General features: G+C 39.6%; 1 pseudogene; it reads right to left on the bottom strand.

Moving 5' to 3' along the window:
• Positions 1 to 803: 803 nt before the first annotated feature.
• LOC101421812 (large ribosomal subunit protein mL49 pseudogene) lies at positions 804 to 20,412 on the bottom strand (annotated as a pseudogene).
• Between the last annotated feature and the right edge of the window lie 1,364 nt (positions 20,413 to 21,776).

The following is a 21,776-nucleotide window of genomic DNA, read 5'->3' as shown; positions in this document are numbered from 1 at the left end:
GATGGAAGGAGAAAATGCCAGCATCTTCCTGCCTGTTATCTCCCTGACCAGCCTTGAAATCAGGTCACCAGGCTGAGGATGGTGACTCCTTGGAGCTCCCAAGCACTCCTTGTGGTCCACCCAACCAAAGCAAACCATTTATTTAATTTCCTGGAGTTTCCATTTTCAGGATCTTGTAAAGGCATTCAGGCCCAATTTGGTTTGGAAAAGAACAGGGACCCCAGCTAGGTTTTCTACTGCTCCATCAGGAAGAAAGAGCATAGGGGCTGAGAGAGGCACTCAGTGTTCCCATGCCCAACCATGCTAAAACCTGCAGAACACAAGTCCAAGTCATCTGTAGCAGCAATCAGCCAAGCCAGTTCTGGGCTAGAGCAGGGGTTTGGGAATGTTGGCAGCAGTGAGCTCAGGAAGGCTAGAGGACCAAGGAAGAGATGTGCCCAAAGGGTCTGCCCTGTGCTGCCTTCCCCAAACTGGGTTGGACCATTTTTTTCTATCAGAAGTGCAGTTGCCTCCCACAAAATTTGAATAGCTGAGTCCAAGGAGCCCCAAAAGCAGAGGAGTCACAGCTTGCCTGGTGTGCCTCCAGTGTAGATATCCCTCCCCTAGGGCTGACTCCTGAGCAGAGTCCCATTTCTCCTTTTATGCAGGCAAGGCCTGACTCTGAGGCCCTATATTCCTCACCCTACCCTATCCAAGTCCTTAAGTTTCTTGGTACTCCCTGTCCCTTGGCTCCACACACACATCTCCCTCCCCCAAGGTCACCAGTCTGTGAGGGATGCTCATATAGGGTGCTCCATTGGGTCTCAGAAGCCTTTCTCCAGAAGCCAGGCTTTGAGCTGGTCAATGTAGCCTTTGACCTGCAGGTACCTGTCACCTTGTTGACTTGGTTAACAGATGTCTTCCCCAGCAGTGGTTCAGAAAATCCTCCACATCCTTCTGTAGGGCCCAGATGTTCCCCTTCACCTTCTGGATCAGTGTCATCTGATGGTTGCCATGTATGATATCCCTGTAGACAAGAATGTTGTGCATCCAAGAGTGCTGCATACAATAGGGTAGGTTGGGCAGAGGATCTCTGGGGGGAGCTACCAGCCATTGAGGATGAGATACTGTTCATGCTCTCGAGGTTTTGGAATGATGTGGGGGGAGCAGGTATAAGGCACTCCACAAACTGATATTCATGCACAGACTTCACAAGCTGGGGTAATCAGGAGGTTCCTGGGTCTGGCTTAGATGCTGTAGCCCACAACCCAGCTGGAAGATGTTTCTCCAGCTCCTCAGCTCAGCCCAGACAATGGTTGCTGCCGTCTTGACCTGCCCTAGTCTCCCTAGGGTATTTAAAAAATAATATACTTTTTTATTTTTAAAAAAGATACTTAGATTACATAAAAAATATAGGGGATATCCATAGGACCTGCTTGCTACCCCTCCCATATTTTCTTACATTAACATCCCTTATTGATGTGGTACAATTGATGAACACATTTTGGAACATCACCACTGAGCGTGGGTTATAGTTTACATTGTAGTTTACACTCTCTCCCACACAATTTTGTAGGTTATGACAAGATATATAATGACGTGTATCTGCCATTGCAATGTCATTCAGGATGATTCCCAAGTTTCCCAAATACCCCCATATTACAACTATTTTTCCCTCTCTCCCCTCAGAGCCTCCAGTGACCACTGTCTCCACATAAATGATAAAAGTTCTTCCATTGCTAGAATCACCATAATTATATAGTGGAATACCAGTAAATCTACTCTAGTCCATCATGCATTCCCCAATCCTGAGGATTCTGGGATGGTGATGCCCACTGTGCCTCTAATTGAGAAGGGGCTTAGATCCCATGGAGCAGATGAATGGGATTAACTTGCTTGCAGTTCCAGACTCCAACACTTTTGAGATTCAGGGCCCAACTGGCATGTGGAAAGCCCAAAGAGTTAAGTCTCTTGGGCATACACCTATCCACTGTAGTACTAACCATAGGTTCATAGAAGGATCAAAAGAGCCATGTGTAGAGAAATGACAATTGAGTCCAGCTCTGTCACACTGGGGAGCATAAATTACAAAGTAGGGCCCAGTGACAGGGTGCCAAACTCCTGAGCTGTCTGCCCTGACTATAGTGTCTGAGTGTCTCCAAAGCCCTCAGGAGCCCTGCTATTTGAGGCAATATTTACTCTTTTTATTTTTGCAATGTTTACTTTGGCAGTCAATGAGATCCTGCTAAGATGTGCATAAGTGTAACCTCTGGAGTGACTTCCCAACTCACTTACTCTCTTAACCATATAAACTCATTTGTCTTAACCCTTTCTGCCTTTGGTCAAGGTCTTTCCCAGTGGTATTGCTATTACTAGTTGGTGCTTGGTAGTAATCCCTCAGTGCCAGGGAGGCTCATCTCTGGGAGTTGTGTCCCACACTGGGGGGAAGGTAATGTATTTATATGATGAGTTCAGCTTACAGAGAGGCCACATTGAAGTGACAAGGAAGCTTTCAGGAGGTAACTCTTAGGCACTCTATAACACTAGGCTAAGTTTCCATTTCAAAAGTAAACATTCGTAAGTACAGTCATCACTATTAAGGACCTGTCAGTGGTCCATCCTCCTTCATTAGTCACCACCCTCATACTTGGGTGTTTCTTGCTGTCCCATTAGAGAATGTGGCAGAGCTCCCCAGGGTGGGAATTTGATATTTTTTTGGTTATTGGGTTATTGGGTGAATCTCCACCCACTGTGACAATGCCCCATGAACATTTGAACACAATCATATGCCTTGTGGGTGTGCTCCAGGTGAACCTCCTCCCATGCATCCCTCATCTCTGACACCCCATATCAATGATCCTCCCCTGCTGTAGTTGTAACCCTTTTGTGATCCAAAACTTCTCCAAGTTGAAGCCAACAAAATTACTGAATACAATTAACAGGAAAATGATATAATAATAGTTAAAAAAAAATTCTTTTAAAAAATTTGAAATGATAAAAAATAATTTAAAAATTAAATTTAAACTTTTGGCATTATGTCTTTCATCACTGTAAGATCTGTTGTCTTCTATGTATAATGACATTTTCTTCCACTTATTCCCCCAGTGTCTTATTTTTTTCATTTTTTCTTCAAAGAAGCTTTAGGTTACAGAAAAGTCATGTACAGATTATGGGGGATTCCCATATACCCAACATCCTCCCCACTTTCCTGTTTTCCCTATTAATAACATTTTACATGTAGATGGTACATTTGTTACAATTGATGTACAAATATTGAAACATTGCTATTAACCATGGTCAACACTTTACATTATGGTTCACATTTTGTACCATACACTTTTATAGATTTTGAGGAAATTTAACATGGTCTGTGTCCATCATTGCAAGATCATGTAGAGCACTTCCATTGCCCCCAAAATACCCCATGTTCCATCAATTCTATTCCTCCTTCCCCCTCCCCTCAGGACAAATGGTAGCCACCAAGATTAACTAGTTGAAGGACAAGATTCATTGTTACTTGCAACAACTTTGAGGGCTCTGTGGACTTGTGTCCCTGTGCCTGGGATAGCATGGGATTCTAGCTTGCTATTGTAAGTAGCTCTATAATCTGCATCCAAGGGTGGAGGGACCTGTGGTGCTTCTCTTCAGGACTACCAAGCTGTGCCTGACCAAGGAGGGGGAGGGGAACAGATCAGCCATTTGAGATAGAAATTTCATACCTGATATTTTTCTTTTCTTTGATTCAGCATTTTTGCAGTCCTTCTCCAGTGTCTACCAGAGTTCTAAGCAAGCAGGGTTTGTCCTTTTATTCACTGATTTTCTGGGGAGCCTTTTCAGGAGATGTTTTGTAAACAATTTTTTAGAACGATTTTTTTGTTTTGTTTTTAAAGAAACTTTAGATCATGTAAATGTTACTAAAAAATATAAGATTCCCATATACACCTCTCCCCCCCATACTTTCCCAGATTAACACCCCTCATTAGTGTGGTACATTTGGTACAATGGATGAACACTTACTAAAGCATTTCTACTAACCATGGATTACAGTTTACATTATAGTTTACACTCTGTCCTGTGCAATTTTGTAGGTTATGACAAAATATACAATGGCATGTATCCGTCATCACAATGTCATGCAGGACAACTCCAGTGTTCTGAAAATGCCCCCATATTACACCTCTTCTTCCCTCTTCAATCCCTCAGAACTTCTGGTGGTCAGTGCCTTTATATCAATGATAAGAGTTCTTCCATTGTTAGAATGATAATGTCTGTAGTAGAATAATAAGTCTGCTTTTAGTCCATTGCTCATTTCCCAATCTTGAGGATTTGGGGATGGTGGTACCCACTCTGCTTCTAATTGAGACGGAGCTAGATCCCATGGGGTACATGGATGGAACTATCTTGCTTGCAGGTGCAGACACTCTCTATTCCTTGGGATGGGTGTTGTCCCTCATTATCTCTTTGTTAGTTGTCCTGGGTGAGTCCAATGAACTGGAGAGTAGGTGTCGCAACTCTGATGAAATTCAGGGCTCAATCAGCACATGGATGGATCAAAGATTTAAGTTTCTGGGGCATATATTTATCAAGTATAGTGCTAACTATATGTTCAAATAAAAGGGGAAGAAGAGCCATGTGTAGACATCCTATAAATTAGTCTAACTCTGTTACATTCGGGAGCATAAATTACAAAGTAAGGCCTACTGAGAGGGTGTCAATTTCCTGAGCTGTCTGTCCTGCTTATAGTCTTCAGATGTCTCTAGAGCTCCCAGGAAACCTGCTATCTGAGGAACTGTTTACTGTGGAAGTCAGTGAGATCCTGCTGAGACTTGCATAAGTGCAATCTCTGGAATGACCTCCCAACTCACTTTGAAATCTCTTAGCCATAAAAACTCATTTGTATTTACTATTTTCCCCTTTTGTTCATGGTCTTTTTCCAGATGCATTGCTAATTTGAACTTGATCATAATCCCTTAGTGGGAAACGGACTTAGCCCAGTGGTTAGGGCGTCTGTCTACCACATGGGAGGTCTGTGGTTCAAACCCTGGGCCTCCTTGACCCATGTGGAGCTGGCCCATGTGCAGTGCTGATGCGCGCAAGGAGTGCCATGCCATGCAGGGGTGTCCCCCGCATAGGAGAGCCCCACATGCAAGGAGTGCGCCCTGTAAGGAGAACTGCACAGCATGAAAGAAAGTGCAGCCTACTCAGGAATGGTGCCACCCACACAGAGAGCTGACACAACAAGATGATGCCACAAAAAGAGACACAGATTCCTATGCTGCTGACAACAACAGAAGCAGACAAAGAAACAAGATGCAGCAAAAGACACAGAGAACAGACAACCAGGGTGGGGGGGAGGGGAGAGAAAAAAAAAATCCCTTAGTGCCAGGCACGCTCATCCCTGGGAGTCATGTCCCATGCTGGGGGGATAATAGTGCATTTATATGCTGAGTTCAGCTTAGAGAGAGGCCACATTTGAGAAACAAGGAGGCTTTCAGGAGATAATTCTTAGGCAGCATGTAATACTATTTTTTATTATCAACAATTTCAACCACACACAACAGAGAATAGAAGAACAGCCAGGTACACATCACTCAGATTAAACAGTTGTCAGGATTTTGCTACATCAGCTTTGCCTATCCCTTTTTTCCTCTCTGTCTTTTTGCCAAACTATCCTAAGGTGCATCTCAGGCTGTGATGCTTCTTAATATATCTTCTCCTTTCCAACATTCTTTTCTCATTTGATATATTTGATTTATATATATTTTTCTATGATAGATACACATTTTCACATTTTTTTTTAAATGCATTACAGCCAATATATAAATATGGTAATGCAAGATTGGATGGCAGTACATCCTGCCTTATGCACCTCAGGCCACATTATTAGTGGGTTTTAAAGAAGATACTTGTTTTGATTTTTGTAAGTGGTGATGATGTAAGAAAAAAATTACACAAGCTCTCAATTCACATTTGAGTTTTTGCACCTTAGGCAAAAAAATAGAACTCATCAGAGCTGCAAATCATAAAGGATAGCACATTTCAATCTCCAGAGCATTGTTGAACCAAGACATCTTTCTGATTATATTAAAAAGGGCCAAAACCAGTACATTCAGCAATGTCTTCAAAAATATACCTTGTTAGTAAAAACCAAATTAACAAATGAAACATCTGTTATGGAACAACTTCTGCTCCACAGTTCTTTCCATCATACCTGCATCTTTCCTTGACCCCTGTATTATCAAGCTCTCCATTCCCCACCCCCTTAAAACCCAGAATCTCTGTCCTGTGGAGTTCCATTTTCTTCCTTTATTTATAACAAAAGAAAACAGCTGATGAATATGATGAATGAATTCTTCCTGAGTGTATTATTCAGGCTAGGATAGGCTATGTTGTGAAAACAAACAATCCCTAAAATTTCAGTCATCTAAACCAACAAAAGTTTACTTCTCACCGAAGTCACTATCTGATGTTCTACAAGAACTGCTTCATGGATTTGCATGAAAATTATGAAAAATTTTTGCAGGGGGAGAAAGTGAGAGAGAAAATGGAGAATCAACCCACAGTTCATTGCTTCAGGCATTAAAACTTTATTACTTCCATTCTCATTTCTAGTGGCAAGATCTAAGTCATATGGATCCAACCTAAATACAGGGGAGTCTGAAAAGGGTAGTCTTTGTCCACAGGAAGAAACAACACTTTAGTGAACCCAAAGCATTGATTCTTCTATAATTAGTTATTGGACAACTATCTTAATATATTTTCCTCTCTACCCAGAAACACTTTAGAGTATAGAATAACTCCTATGAGCATGTTTTTTTAAAATGGTGGTAACAAAAACATAACACAAATTTTCCCGTTTTAACCATTTTGAAGTGTACACTACAGTGGTATTAATTACATTCACGGTGTTGTGTTACCATTACCACCATCCATTACCATGATTTTTCCATAACCCTAAAAAGAGACTCTGTACCTATTAAGTGATAACTCCCCATAGCCCCCTGCTCTCATCTCCTTGTAACCTCTAATACTTTCTGTCTCTGAAAATTTGCCTATTTTATATAGTCCATATGAGTAGAATCATACACTGCTTGTCCCTTTGTGCCTGGCTTATTTCACTCAATGTAATTCTTTCAAAGTTCATCCATATTGTAGCATGTGGATCAGAATTTCATTCCTTTTTATGGCTAAATAATATTTCATTGTCTGTATGTACCATATTTTGCTTATTCATTCATCCATGGATGGATCCCAGTGTTGTTTCCAACTTTGGGCCATTGTGAATAATACTGCTGTGTTCATTGTTGTACAAGAATCTATTTGTGTGCATGCTTTCAATTCTTTTCATGTGCTCACTGGCCATTTGTATATCTTTTTGGAAAAATGTCTAATCAGGACTTTACCTGTGTTTTAATCAGGTTGTTTGTATTTTTTATTGTTGAGTTATAGCAGCTTTTATGTATTTTGTACATTAGACCCTACCAGATATGTGATTTGCAACTATTATTTTGCATTCTGAGGTTGCCTTTTCACTTTCTTGCTAATGTCCTTTAATGCACAAGTTTTAAATTTCGATTAAGTCTGGTTCATCTATTTTTTCTTTTGTTGCTTGTGCTTTTGGTGTTATATCTAAGAGTCCATTGCCAAATCCAAGGCCATGATGATTTTTCCCTATATTTTCTTTTGAGTTGTTTGATTTTAGCCCTTATAATTAGGCATTTGGTCCATTTTGAATGAATTATTGTATATGGTGTGAGGTAGGAGACAAGAGCATAGATGTTAAGTTGTCAGTCTGATTTCTACATCCAGTTCCAACACTTCCTGTGACCTTGGACAAGTGACTTAACTTATGTGAGCCTTAGTTTTCTAGGCTGTAAAACAGAGATAAGAATACATATCTTGTAGGGTATATAAGGATTATACTTTCCTTCCTCACCCATGTTCCTGCCTTGGTTCAAAAAATAGGAATATCTTCAAATACGGCAAAACTTCTAACTTCTTGGTGAACTACTTACAAAAAGGCTTTCTCTTTTCTCTTTGTCTCTTTCTAGGTGCATCCCATTGTAGGAGTGACTTTTTTTTTTATTATTGCTCACATTTAACCCCTCTTATTTCCCTCCTCTACCACATAATAACCTCATTTCTACACCCAGGTGAATAAGTCAGTGTAAATCAATGACAAAGAAGTAGAAAACTCATTTTCAAGTATAACCTAGTTTTACCAATAACAGACATATCATATTTTTAATTTTCATGTGGCTTCTCTGTTTGCTTTCTCAATTGGTTCATAATCCAGAAAGGACAAATGGTGAGGTACTGACCAGGCAGCCTCAAACCTCCCAACAGGCTTTAAATAAAGATTTAAAAAGATGCCTATGTCTGTCACACAGCACATACTCAATAAAGACTCAACCTATGTTGGGTTGACCAACTGTACTTCTTCATACACTAACATGTTCTTCTGACCACCCTATCTTCTATTCTGGATTGTTATTCTTGTTTCATTCCTGCCCCCCCAATTATACCACCCATTATTAGGTTTCTTCTGTTTGTCTGCTGATTATTGCTTCTAAATTCATTTATCAAACAGCCTCTACTATGAGCCATGTACTATGTGGTATACTCTCGCTGCCCTCAAACAGTTTGTAAACTGGTGATGGAAACATATACTGATAGAATACTCATGATAAACACCCTAGTAAAGGTTGATAAAGGGGGCTGTAGAACATGGAAGGGAACAGTTAAATAAGCCTGGAAGAGGGAAAACACTTCATAAAAGTAATAACTGAGTCTGGGGTTGAAGGCACATAGATTTGTTAAAAGTAGTAATGAGAATAGTGTTTCAGAGAGATGAAATAACATGTGCCAAGGCCAAGAATTTTCAAAGGTTAAAGATGATTCAACATGTCTTGATACAAGAGAATGCAGGGCAGGAAGTGATAGGAATATGGGAAGATACAATGCAGCTTTCTACTGAAAGACTTTGGGAGTTTGCAAAGGCACTGGATTGAGTTCTGTAGAATTGGATATATATTAAAATCACATGAGGAGCTACTAAAAAACTGACACTCTAGCTCCATCCTTACATCAATTAAAGCAGAGTCTCTGAGGGTTGAGGCCTGAGCACTAGGCATTTTGAAAAATGCTCCAGGTGACTCTAACATGCAGCGACAGTGGAGAATCACTGCTGCAGGCAATTAGGAATTAATGAAGAATTTTAATCAGAGAAAAAAGATGACCAGATTTGCATTTTAGAAAATCCATTCTGTCAATTGTGTGGAACATAAATATGATTTTTCTGCACAGATCTTTTAGTACCTACATGGATGTTTAAGAGAATGTATTAATAATTGCCAGAACTTGGAAACAATTCAAACATCCCTCAACTGGCGAGTGAATAAATAAATTGTGGTATATTTATGCAATGGAATACTACTCAACTATAAAAAGAGTCCACTACATTGGCCATATTATCTGTATGCATTTCTGTTTCCTCAAACTCTATTTGACAAGAGAGAATCTGCCTTTGTTCCCACTTGTGCTTGTCTGTTGCCCAGTCAAGCTTTACTGCTAATGTCAGCAACATTACTCTCCAATTTGTCACCGAAGCCAGAAATCTCATTCTTTTTTTAAGTTTTAAAAGTTAGTATTTGCATATAGTAAATTTCACACATTTTAGTGCACCTTTCTGTGTGTATTGACAAACGCATACAGTTGCACATAACCACCACCACCACATATGCCCCCCAATTCCCTCATGGCCCTCTTTGTTAACTGACAGTGCCTCTTTTCACCCCCACCTCTGGCAACAACTAATCTGTTTTCTGTCATTATTATTTTGCTTTTCTCAGAATATCATATAAATGGAATGATAGAGAATGTAGCCTTTTGAGTGGGGCTTCTTTCATTTAAAATGATCATCAATGTTGAATATATCAGCTCATTCCTTTTCATTTCTGAGTAGTGTTTCATTGTATGGATGTATCACAGTTTGTTTATCCATTCACTGGTTGACAGACACTAAGTGATTTCCAGTTGGGGGTGGGGTATAAATAAAGCTGCTATAAGCATTTTTGTATGGACATAGTTTTCTGTTCTCTTGGGTAAATACCTAGATATGGGATTGCTGGGACATATGATATGATGGTTAATTTTATATGTCAACTTGGCTATGTTACAGCATCCAGTTTTGGTCAAATATGGTCTTGTTATTGCCATGGAGGTATTTGTAGATGGAGTTACCACCTACAATCAGTTGACTCTAAGTAAATAAGAATACCCTCCATAATTGTGGATGGACCTTGTCCAATCCATTGAAGGCCATAAGAACAAAGACTAAGATTTCCATAAAAGAAGAAATTCAGCTTCAAGACTACACCATCTACCTCTCTCTGAGATTCCATCTTGCTGGCCTCCACTAAGGTTATGGACTCAAGACTGTAACATCAGGGAAGCAGACTTGGCCCAGTGGATAGGGCATCCATCTACCACATGGGAGGTCCGCGGCTCAAACCCCGGGCCTCCTTGACCCGTGTGGAGCTAGCCCACATGCAGTGCTTATGTGCACAAGGAGTGCCATGCCACGCAGGGGTGCCCCCGCGTAGGGGAGCCCCATATGCAAGGAGTGTGCCCCATAAGGAGAGCCGCCCAGCACGAAAGAAATTGCAGCCTGCCCAGGAATGGCGCCGCACACATGGAAAGCTGACACAACAGGATAATGCAACAAAAAGAAACAGATTCCTGTGCCGCTGACAACAACAGAAGTGGACAAAGAAGAACATGCACACAGCAAATGGACACAGAGAGCAGACAATGGGGGGTGGGGGTGGGGGGGAAAGGGAGAGGAAAAAAAAAAGACTGTAACATCACCATGATAGGAATGTCTAGCCTGCCTTATGGCATTCATTCTTGCTAGCCCCACAATAACCTGAGCCAATTTGTTAAAATAAATTCTTAATATGTATACATATTTTCATTCTGTTTTCCTGGGGAACCCTAACTGATACACATAGTAGCTTTAACCTTAAGATATTGCCAAAATTTTGTCAAAGTGGCTGGCCTTAATATTTGGCCCTCCCACTAGAAATGTATGATGGTTCCAGTTGCTCCACATCCCCACACCCTCCCAGCACTTGGAGTTTTTGGCTATTGTTGATCTGTTTTATTTTTAGCCTACTTAGGTGAATATGTGGTAGTATCTTACTGTGGTTTTAATTTGTAGTTCCCAATTGACTAATGATGTTGAGCATCTTTTCATGTGACTCCCATCTAAATATATTCTTGTTTAAGTGTCTGTTCAAATCTCAATCTTTTGTCATTTCTAAGGTTCCCAAATGCCTTTCTATAACTATGTCCAAGGCAGTCAGTTGTTCCTCCAACGGCAAATAATAAAATTTTCTTTTTCTATCATGAAATTTTTTCTACTCCCTGTTTCCTGGAACTAGTAGCATTCTTTTGTTAGATTCATTCACCTAACTTTTCTCATTTGAAGCAATTCTGTTACAGAGCTACCAAACAATTTTCCAAACTGTGAATGCAGCATGTTCCTATATACCTGCTGTCGCTAAATTCACCTCTTCATCTAATAAAGCTTTTCTCTCTGGCCTTAAGTGTCCTGGTCTGGATAATTCAGAGTTCCTCACTAATACTAATGGCTCCAAACTGCATTTTAGCCAAGGTTATCTTGCATTCTTTCCCACCTGTGCTCCCCCAAATATTCTTCTCCTTCTCTTTCCCCTTTCATATTGATGGCTTTGCTCAAATGTCTGGTGGTCCTTCACTGACCATTCCTATTCATTCCTCTTTTATCTTCATTCCCATTCTTCACCTCAGCTTCCTGCCATGCCTGTTTCTTGAATTTTTATAGGACTTAAGACAGGCATTGGTTTGATTCTGATTCTGATTTCCTTCAGTGGGCACTTGGGCTTCTTAGCTTCCTTTACATAGTGAAATCAGTTACCAATCATTAAAGTTCTTCCCTATATTCCAAAATTTGACTCTATTTTCATCCTTGTACCTGTAATTTCATATTCTTTTTATTTTATTTTTTTTACTTCAATTTTACTGGGTCTTCAAGAGACAGAAGAAAGAGACACAGGCTCAATCCACTATTTTTTAAAACAAAAATTAGTTATAATTTTTAAGTGATTATGAGTTTTCACAGGATTGTGAATTTCTTAGTAGAAATAGTTTGTAAGAAACAAAAATCCACTCAATCTTCTTTATATAAATGGAGATTTTATGTGTGAACATAGGGAATGTCTCACAGAATCCAAATGCTGGGAAGATCCTGAGCGACTTGGCTGAGGAACCGGGAAGTCATCAAGAATCAGGGCGGCTAATTGGCAGTATTCTTCTTTGTAGTCTCTCATCTATTTTCCTTTCCTAAGTTCAATTCCTTTCTCTCTCTCTGCAAACCCTTTTTTTTTTGATTACTCATCAGCATCCCTGATTCCAAACTGACCTTGACCGGCCCCTGGTTTTCTACCTCCAGGGATTTGTACTGACTAATCACAACCTCCAAGACACTAAGTCTAAATTCTGAAATGAATTAATTTGACTGACCCAGTTCTCGAGTCACATGCTATTCCATAACCATTTGGTTGATAACTGATTACATAACCAGGTAGTAGCCTGGATGTAAGCTGCAAACACAGGGCCAGTTCAGGCCATTCTGCTGGACAAGGGATTTGAGGACTCATCTACTCACAAGAAGATTAACTAGATAATGGGCATAATAGTGTTCTGGTACATAAGAATATTAAATAACTTTTTTTTTCTCATATAGGTCTAAGTGCATGGAATATTTTCTGCTTCATCCTTTCTAATTTTATTAAAATATTTCATTCCCAAGTAATTATAAGTTAGCAATACTCTTAAGTATTATAATCTAGTAAGAAAAGAAAGAGGAAGGAGTAATATTAGCTAAATGGCTCAGAGAAGCTATGGTTGATGATGGAAACTCAAAGCACAAAGAGACTATCTGTGTGAAGAAGCCTCTGTTGAGAAGGTAATTGAGATTCAAGGTACTAGGCCAGAAGCCAGCATCTTTACAACTAACACCCAGAGAAAGATCTGGAACTTCTTAATGCAGCCAGACAATGTTAAGATGAAGAATCAGAACCAAATTGCTATTGGGTTAAAAATATAAATGAAGCAGTTCATGCGATAAGAAATTTTCATTGAAAATGTTTCATTGAAAATTTTCATTGAAATGCAATAATTACCAGGTGATAAGGCTGTGGCTCCATTCCGATCAACTGAGCAAGCTGCCTATGTGTGGAAGACAGCATCTCTCCCCCCAAGAATGAGCCATATCTCCATGGGAATGGAGCAGATAAGGACCCTTATCCCTTCCAGGCCACTCTACTTCCTAGCCCACCGCCCCAAGCCATACACAAAGGGAATTCACTTTTATAGCCCTTTATTGACCCAAGGCTGTACTGTGGACCCTCACCCCTACCCATGAACTAACATTTCCCCGCCTATTGATGTTCTGTATAAATTCACATCTGCACCTTCCACAGCTGGGCTGAAGTCTCCAGACCCACACCATGGTGGTGGGGGGGCTGAAGTCTGTTCTTCAGACCCCCTCTGTTGGAAGAGCTTCTCAATAAATATATTTTCTGTCTATGGTCAATCGGTCTCCATGTCCCAGTGAATGCCTTTTTTTCTCCAACAGAAAACAAGAGGCAAATCTCAAGGAGAAATAAAATGTAAAAGAGGAGACAAAAATCTACATAGAATTTAATTTCATTTTAGAGCTGTTGTGGCTTTGGAATGATATTTCTTTGCCCAAGAATCATATTTTAAAGGTTACTATGTAATGGTATTTCAGTGACAGAAATGAGGAAGTTTAGAACACTGAAGAAATACGAAACCAGGGAAATAATTGTTGATTTGACATGCTTTCCCAAAATTTGTTACCAATTCGTTTTTAAAAAGCACAAAATTTAAAAAAAGCTATTTCTAAAACTTTGAGAACAGAAAAGATAGACACGGATCAGATCACAGTCTTTAAATACTCTAAGCACATGCAGGGAATACCCTGGGTTGTAAAGGTTTACATTTTTCTGTAGGTCATTGAACAGACAAAATGTCAAAGGGAAATCTAAGCTCTTGGTTTCCATAGTTTATATTATAAAACATAAAAGAAGCTGTGAGTATCCTTTAAAAAAATCACCACCACCAAACCCCTCTTGCTCTATACACATTCAACACCTGTTCCATGTATTTTTCTTCCTGTTTTAGTGCATCACATTCCACATGTCACATTTGCCCTCTGATGAGCTGAGTTGAGGGTTGGGAGGGAATCAGCGAAACTGGCCCTACGTGATCTGCTGCTCCACAATGACCCACTTTACCTAGGAAACTAGATGACCTTTGCTAGACTGTGGGCTTGGGGGAAGGGGCTGAAGGGAGCATATATGCACTTAACCTCTTCTAGGTCTAACACTGCCTCAGAGAGGTTTTGCACTGAAGGGCTCTCAAATCAAATTGGTTCTCCTTTCCTACTTTACAAAAGAAAAACATCCCTCCCATATGTACCCCATTAACCTCTCTAATGACAAAAGGACAAATTGAAACATTGATGCTGGTGTTGAGAAAGTGAATGACTCTGAATCTGGGCATCAAATCTTTTCACAAGCGAGGAGATTTCCCATTCCTTGCTTGCACATGACAGAAGAGCTTATGAAATGGGAGAACCTGATGTGACCAAATTTGGAAAATTCAGTCTGCCACAAATGGGCAAATAAATTCATAAATGGATGTCCCATCGTAGGTAATTAATACAAAATGAAGTATGTTCAAGGATAGAATCAGGAGCATCCCACAGAGAGAATAAAACCTAAAGCCCTGAGCTGCTGTTTGCTAATGCCTGACTGAACATGGCAGCCAGTTTTGAAAAGGAGCTAAAAAATAAAATAAAATAAAAGTCCTGAGGTTCAAATACACAGTTTTTTAAAAACTTTTAAATAAATTGTGCTAACCTACACATAACATTTATCATGTTAAAGTGTGTACAGTGGCATTTAGCACAGTCACGATGTTGTATAACCATCACACTATGTAGGTCAAGACATTTCCATCACCCCAAAAAGAAACCCCGACCTATTAAGCAGTTACTCTTTATTTCCCTCTCTCCCCACCTTCTGGTAACCATTAAATTACCTTCACAGAAGTAATTCTTCCCGCAAGGCAGGAAGGGGGTATTCTTCCTGTTGTCTGTTCTCTGTGTCTATTCGCTGCATGTTCTTCTTTGTCTGCTTCTGTTGTCAGCGGCATGGGAATCTGTGTTTCTTTTTGTTGCGTTATCCTGTTGTGTCATCTCTCTGTGTGTGCGGCACCATTCCTGGGCAGGCTGCGCTTTCTTTCGCGCTGGGCGGCTCTCCTTATGGGTGCACTCCTTGCGCGTGGGGCCCCCCAAGCAGGGGACACCCCTGCATGGCAGGGCACTCCTTGCACGCATCAGCACTGCGCATGGGCCAGCTCCACATGGGTCAAGGAGGCCCGGGGTTTGAACCGCGAACCTCCCATGTGGTAGATGGATGACCTAACCACTGGGCCTAGTCCGCTTCCCAACAGGCAGGCTGTTTTTTTAAACCCATGAAAAGTCTATGGTATTCTGGTGATTGGAAAGTACTTTTCTAATGACTTAATAATGATATGTCTAAGAAATATTTGTAGAAAATGAAAATGCAATTTCATTTATTTCAGTCATTGTAACTGAGACCCACAAAGTGGCCTTATAATTACTTTATTTATCCATTCCCAAAATATATTCAATAGTTTCATAACATACGAACTGATTAAATAAGACACCCAAGTGCTTTGGTCTCTAAAGGAAAGAGCAATAACAGGGAAAATTGCAATTTTTCCTGGAATTTTTCTATAAGATTAAATATGGAGGCATATATATGGTCTTGCCTATATAAATTTATTTCTTTGTATCTGGCCTCTTTCCCAAAAGAAGCAGAGATGGATTATAAAATACACTCAATAAAATAGAAGAAAATAAACATAAATAAGTAGAAATCAGTGACAGGGAAAATATAAATTAGGATACAAGGTCAAGACTAGAAAAAGGAAGAATGCAAGCATGTACATCCTGCTGCGTTATTAAAGTCAAACCTCAAATTTGATTCTGAGCTCCCTGGAAGCTAAGGAGCTAGAAATTAATGGATAGACTAACAGATTTTGATACGTTATTGGTAGGAAAAACCTGTTTTCCATTGGCCATCTAATTCTTTAATACTTCACACTCACTATTTTTTGCAGAAAAAGTTTAAATATGGAAATTTTGTGCAAAATAAAGTTTTGCTAATTAGAAGGAAACATATATAGAAATGTGTTTACAAGAGTGTTTCTCATTATGAAAACTGATGGTTTCAAAAACATATGATAAGAAAGAGAGTTTTAAAGTGTTCCCAGGTTAATAGGGGGAAAAGTAACTAAAGGCCTGCTGCGTTGAAGGTTTAATCCAAGATGCTTATCCAACCTTTTTGTTGAACAAATCTTGCAAACAAGGTCCTCTCAGAAGATTCCCAGCATTTTCTCTGGGAGCTTGAAACATCAGCAGAACATGCTTTCTGATATTATGCTGGCATAACTCTCTAACAGTTGCAGTGAGGGTGGAAGGGGAAGATAGCAAAATTGTTTAGTTGCTTGATTTTATGCTACACTACATAAGAGCTTTTCTGGCAATGAGGTAACCTGTAATACTATACAGAAAAAGCAAACAAATAATGTAAACAAACAAAAAAAAAGAAAGCAAGAAATCCTGACAGGTGTCACAGCATAAATCCTCAGTTCTCAACAATTGCTGGTGTGAAAGGACACATTTCAAAAGAGGATAAAATTACATTAAGAAATGAACATGTGTGAGGATAAAATTATGATAAAAAATGAATGTGTGTTAAAGATTTTATTTAACTCATTATTAATGAAGAATCAGGCAGATTTCACACCTGCTTCAAAGGAGAATCTAAAGAACCGATACGTTTATGGATCAGGAATACTGATAGGAATTTTCAAATGGACACAGAAGTGGCTTTTCCACTGAGGAGGAGAGCTGTCCCTCCGACAGATGAAATTCATTTCCATATCCATAGACATTCCATATTTGTCTTGCCATCAACTGTAAAATAGCTCACAGGTAATGAAAGGCTAGAATTAGATAATAATCAAAAAGTTGTCTCTAAACAATGCACCGTTTTCCATTGGAGACACAGTAATCTGATCTGTTTATTCTGAATTAATAATAATAATTAATAAAAATAAGTGAATATGACCTCAATCCAGGGCAACACTGGTACTGACCATACCCAGTGCTGGGGCATTTTGAAGCATATGAGCTACTTTATTGTACTTCCTAAAATTCATAAATCAAAGAGTAGCCTTCACTCTTACTTGAAGTAAACAAAATAGAGGGACCCAAACAGAGTCCTACTGTTCTGTGGAACCTCAAGATTGGTCCTAATAAAAGAGCTTTCTTTTTTTTTTAAACTTTTTTAAATTGAAAAATATCACTCATATATAAACATACATAAACAATAAATTTATAATAGTTGTGAACTTACAAAACAAAAAACATCAAATAAACATGTATAACATCTCACCCTCCCACCAATAATTTGCATTGTTTTTATTTATTTATTTATTTTTTCTTCTTCATTTTCTTTTAAATGTTACATCTTTCTATAGTTGGCTTTACCTGAGACTAAGTCACTTGATGAATGTATGCGGTTAGTCAAAATGTAAATTTCATCAACATCAGTGACTCTGTCTTGTTGTAAGCCCTGTTGTTGTATAAGTGCCAGTTTTCATAATAAAAACAGTTCTTTAATTCCACAGTTCTAAAACAATTGCTTAATATCACAATTTCAAAACAATCTCTAGTAATATCTTTAATTGTAAATACTCAAGAAATAAATAAAATTCATCAAAAGTTTTCTTTTGCTAGGCCTCTCCACTTGTGGCAGAGACCGGCCCTCTTCCCCAGGCTTGTCTCTGCCTCCTGAGCACACAGCTAGGCTGGGTCTCCAGCTTCCTTGGCAGTTAGGGGGAGCCATGTGACTGAATTTTGGCCAAAGTGGTGTGGGTTGGAGTGATTGCCCATGCCTCCTTCCTGCCTCCGCTGGCTGCATGTAGAGGACTTTCTGAGACACATAGGAGGATGAAGACCCCATCTGAAAGGAGGCTGGGGCCCACATGAGGTTTTGGACTTTGTGTGAGCAAGAAATAAATGTATGTTATATTAAGCCACAGAGCTTTAGTATTTGATGGCAGCTAGCATTACTTTAATGAATATAGGCCCCAAATTGCTTTTGAAATTTATTTAATGTTTTAAATAGACAATATATTCACATACTTCAGAAATCAAAATCAATATAAAAGGTGTACGTTGACAATCTCACTTCTGCCTCATTCCTGTTTATCCTGTCTGTACCCCCTCCATTTCAAACCTTAGCGTGAACTACTTTAGTATTTTCTTAGATGTCTTTAGAGTTTCTTTGTACAAACAGAAGTACATACAAATAATATATGTGAATACATTCTTTTCTTCTCTTTCAAGCATAAAGATAACATATTCTTAAAACAATTTTGCATCTTGCTTCTTTTGCATAACAAAATATCTTGGTGACCTTCTGTGGTATGTGAGCCTCTTCACTAATTTTTTAAGAATTTAATTGTGATAACATATACAAAACATATAACTTGTTATTTAACCATTTTTAAAGTGTATAATTCATTGGTATTAATTACATTTACAATGTTGTGCTACCATCACCCATTGGTAAAACTTTTTATCACCCCATACAGAAATTCTCTTCCTATTGAGCAATGACTCCCTATTACTTCTCCCCTCAGCTCCTGGTAACATCTACTTTCTGTCTCCATGAATTTTCTTTTTCTTGATGTTTTATAGATGTCCTTACTCTTTTTTATAATTCTGTAGTATTTCACTGGGTAGATAACTATAGTCTATTGAATTATGTACCTCAACGTAGACTTATTCTTAATCTGTATTCCTGTGGCTGTGTATCAGTTCTAAACAGGACCTCTTGAAGATGTTATTTTTAGTTAAGTTGTGGCCCACATGATTGAGGGTGGGTATTTTTTTTTTTTTTTGAGAGGGCAGGTATTAATCCATATTACTGGAGGCTTAATAAAGAGAAGAAACTGGAAGCCAGGAGTTGGAGAAGGTCACACAGGAAGAAGCTGGAAGTCAGTGGAAACCTGGGAAGGTGACCAAGGAGAGAGAGATCACCGTGTGATAGGAGACAGAGGTGCAAGCCAAGGAACCCCAAGGACTGCTGGCAGCCAACACCAGAATGCTACAGACTTGAGGAGAAAGAAAGCTTTGCTGATATCCTGGTTTGGACTTCTAGCCTCAAAACCATAAGCCACTAAATTCCTGTTGTTAAGCCAAAACCAGTTTATGATGCTTGTGATAGCAGCTCTGGCAAAGCAAGACAAAGATTTTTACCTTCCTCTGACCACATGATCTTAGTCTGGGTCCATCACTGTATTTTATAATTTTGGCCACATGGGGAGTCCATAAATGGGCATTTATCTAAATCTGAATAATAGCAGGTATTCTTTAGGATTTTCTCTTCTGGAACTAGTAGGGTAATTTCTCTCTTCTTAATTGTGAACTATAAAAATGTGACCTCATAGCTACCAGGATCTTCTTACTTGTGGAAAAGCCCAAAACACTGATGAGAGGCAGAGCATGGAGTTCTAGTTTCCATGTCCTATATCCCTGGTACCTGAACTTTCTCCTTTGTGATCCAAACCAGTATCTTTTCAGGAATCCTGTTTGACTTACTTGTTTTGGGTCTCTGTAAAATAAACGCCCCTGACTACATACTAGATTCTCAAGAGTTGTGGATATTAAAATTATGCTAAGAAATATAACTGCCAAATGGATTGGAATATTACTGTAGGCTGGCTAGCTCATTCTCTTCCCCAGAGAACAACATATGTAGGAAACCAAATTATAATGAAAAGATTGCTTGGCAAGTGCAATGTCAGGCTAACAAGAGTAGGACAATCTACTACTATCAAGGGACACTTTCAACAAGCCATGGCACTCTAGGGACACAATGCTTGTAAAGAGGAAGAAACAATTCTGCCAGCTAAACAAGGCCCCACTCTCTTGCATAATTCTTGGGACATATTGACAACTTTCCTTTAAAAAAATTTTTTTTTTAATTAGAGAAGTTGTGAGGTAACAAAATAATCATGCATACCATACAGGATTCCCATACATTGCCCCACCACCAACATTGTACATCATGAGACATATTGACAACTCTTCTAAGTCTTTGCTCTAATATTTCTTGTCATTCATCACATGCTTCTCTCTTATAGTTTGATACCTCTGTGCCTTTGCTCATTGCCAGGCCAAAGCTCCTCACGTCCACCCATCTCTATTTTCTTCTTTGATTGTAGAAACCCTCCTTATCTAGAACTTGACACTGCACATCACCTTCTCTGTGAAGCCTTCCCCTATTTGCTTTAATCAGAATTTAATCCCACTCTCTCCAGTGCTTTCCTTTGGGAATGTTTTGCACACTTGCAGTTCCACCAGCTGTGTAGGTGTGTCTGCTCCTAGATGATGAGTTATTTGAGGACAGGGATTCAGTCTTATCCCTTCTTCTTGATTCCCAGTTCCTAACATAATCCCTTGCAAATAGTAGATGCTTAAAATATATTTTGAATACTGGACATGTCACCATACAGTTTATTTTTTATTATTACAGGGTGCAGAAAGTAATAAAATGTCAGAACTCTGTGACAGAAAAATCAACCTGAGTTAGAAATGCAGAGTTTAGAAACACAGAATTTGGGGTGAGGATCTCACAAGCAGACTTGAACAAAGCACAGGTAAAGCAGAGACCCAGCTAACATGTGTAGTAGACCCAGGGTTCTAAACATCCCCGAGACTTTCTGTCTTTTGTCTGTGCATCTCTCTCCTAGATCCGCTGCAGGGCAGCTTCTTCCCCACATGGGGAACGTGGATGCCGACAACCTCAGAGCTTCACGTCTCCTAGTGGTAACTACAGGAGAAGGATCTGAAACGTTCCCAGCTTGAGATGGAAACTCCCTGAAGTATACGGAATGGGTAGTAGATTGTATGACCGGCCCCAAATCTTCCCTTCTCCCTGAACCTTTACCCTTTGTCTTTTGACTGTGAAGTTCTCCTCACAAAAGTCGCAGTACATTTCCCGCCTTTTCCTTGATGTTTGGATGAAGACAGCAGGGTGCAGGTTGTGAGGCCTGCACGGTTTCTGCCTGTGCTCTTGTGCACCTATTTCCATGAGAAGGACACACCCAGGCTAGCCCTCAGGGTCCGGGAGGGACATGAGATACTTGGAGCAGAACCACCACCTGCACCAGGCTGCATCTGCTGTCCAGCAGCTGACCAGCCAGCTTAGTGAGCTCAGCCAAGACCACCAGAGGCACCCATCCACCCCCAGATTCTGGATAATAAGTGATTGTAGTTTTAAGCCACTGCATTGTTAACCAAGCATTTTTGTGGCAAAGACTGATTGATATGAATCAAGTCTCAGCTTTGCCACTTCTTAGCTGTGTGACCCTGGGCAAGATGCTTAACCATGTGTGCCTCACTTTCCACCTCTGTAAAATGGGGGTAATAACAGTGCATATATCATAGAATTGTTGTGAGAATTAGATGACTTGAAATGTAAAATGCCTAGCACATATGAAAGCACAATGCATTTTAGTTATTATTTATATCATTACTGTTCACATGCCTATCTGCAAACAAT

The sequence above is a fragment of the Dasypus novemcinctus genome, chromosome 5 (genome assembly GCF_030445035.2).
Source record: "Dasypus novemcinctus isolate mDasNov1 chromosome 5, mDasNov1.1.hap2, whole genome shotgun sequence".
NCBI lineage: Eukaryota > Metazoa > Chordata > Mammalia > Cingulata > Dasypodidae > Dasypus > Dasypus novemcinctus.
This window is presented reverse-complemented; position numbering and strand designations above follow the sequence as displayed.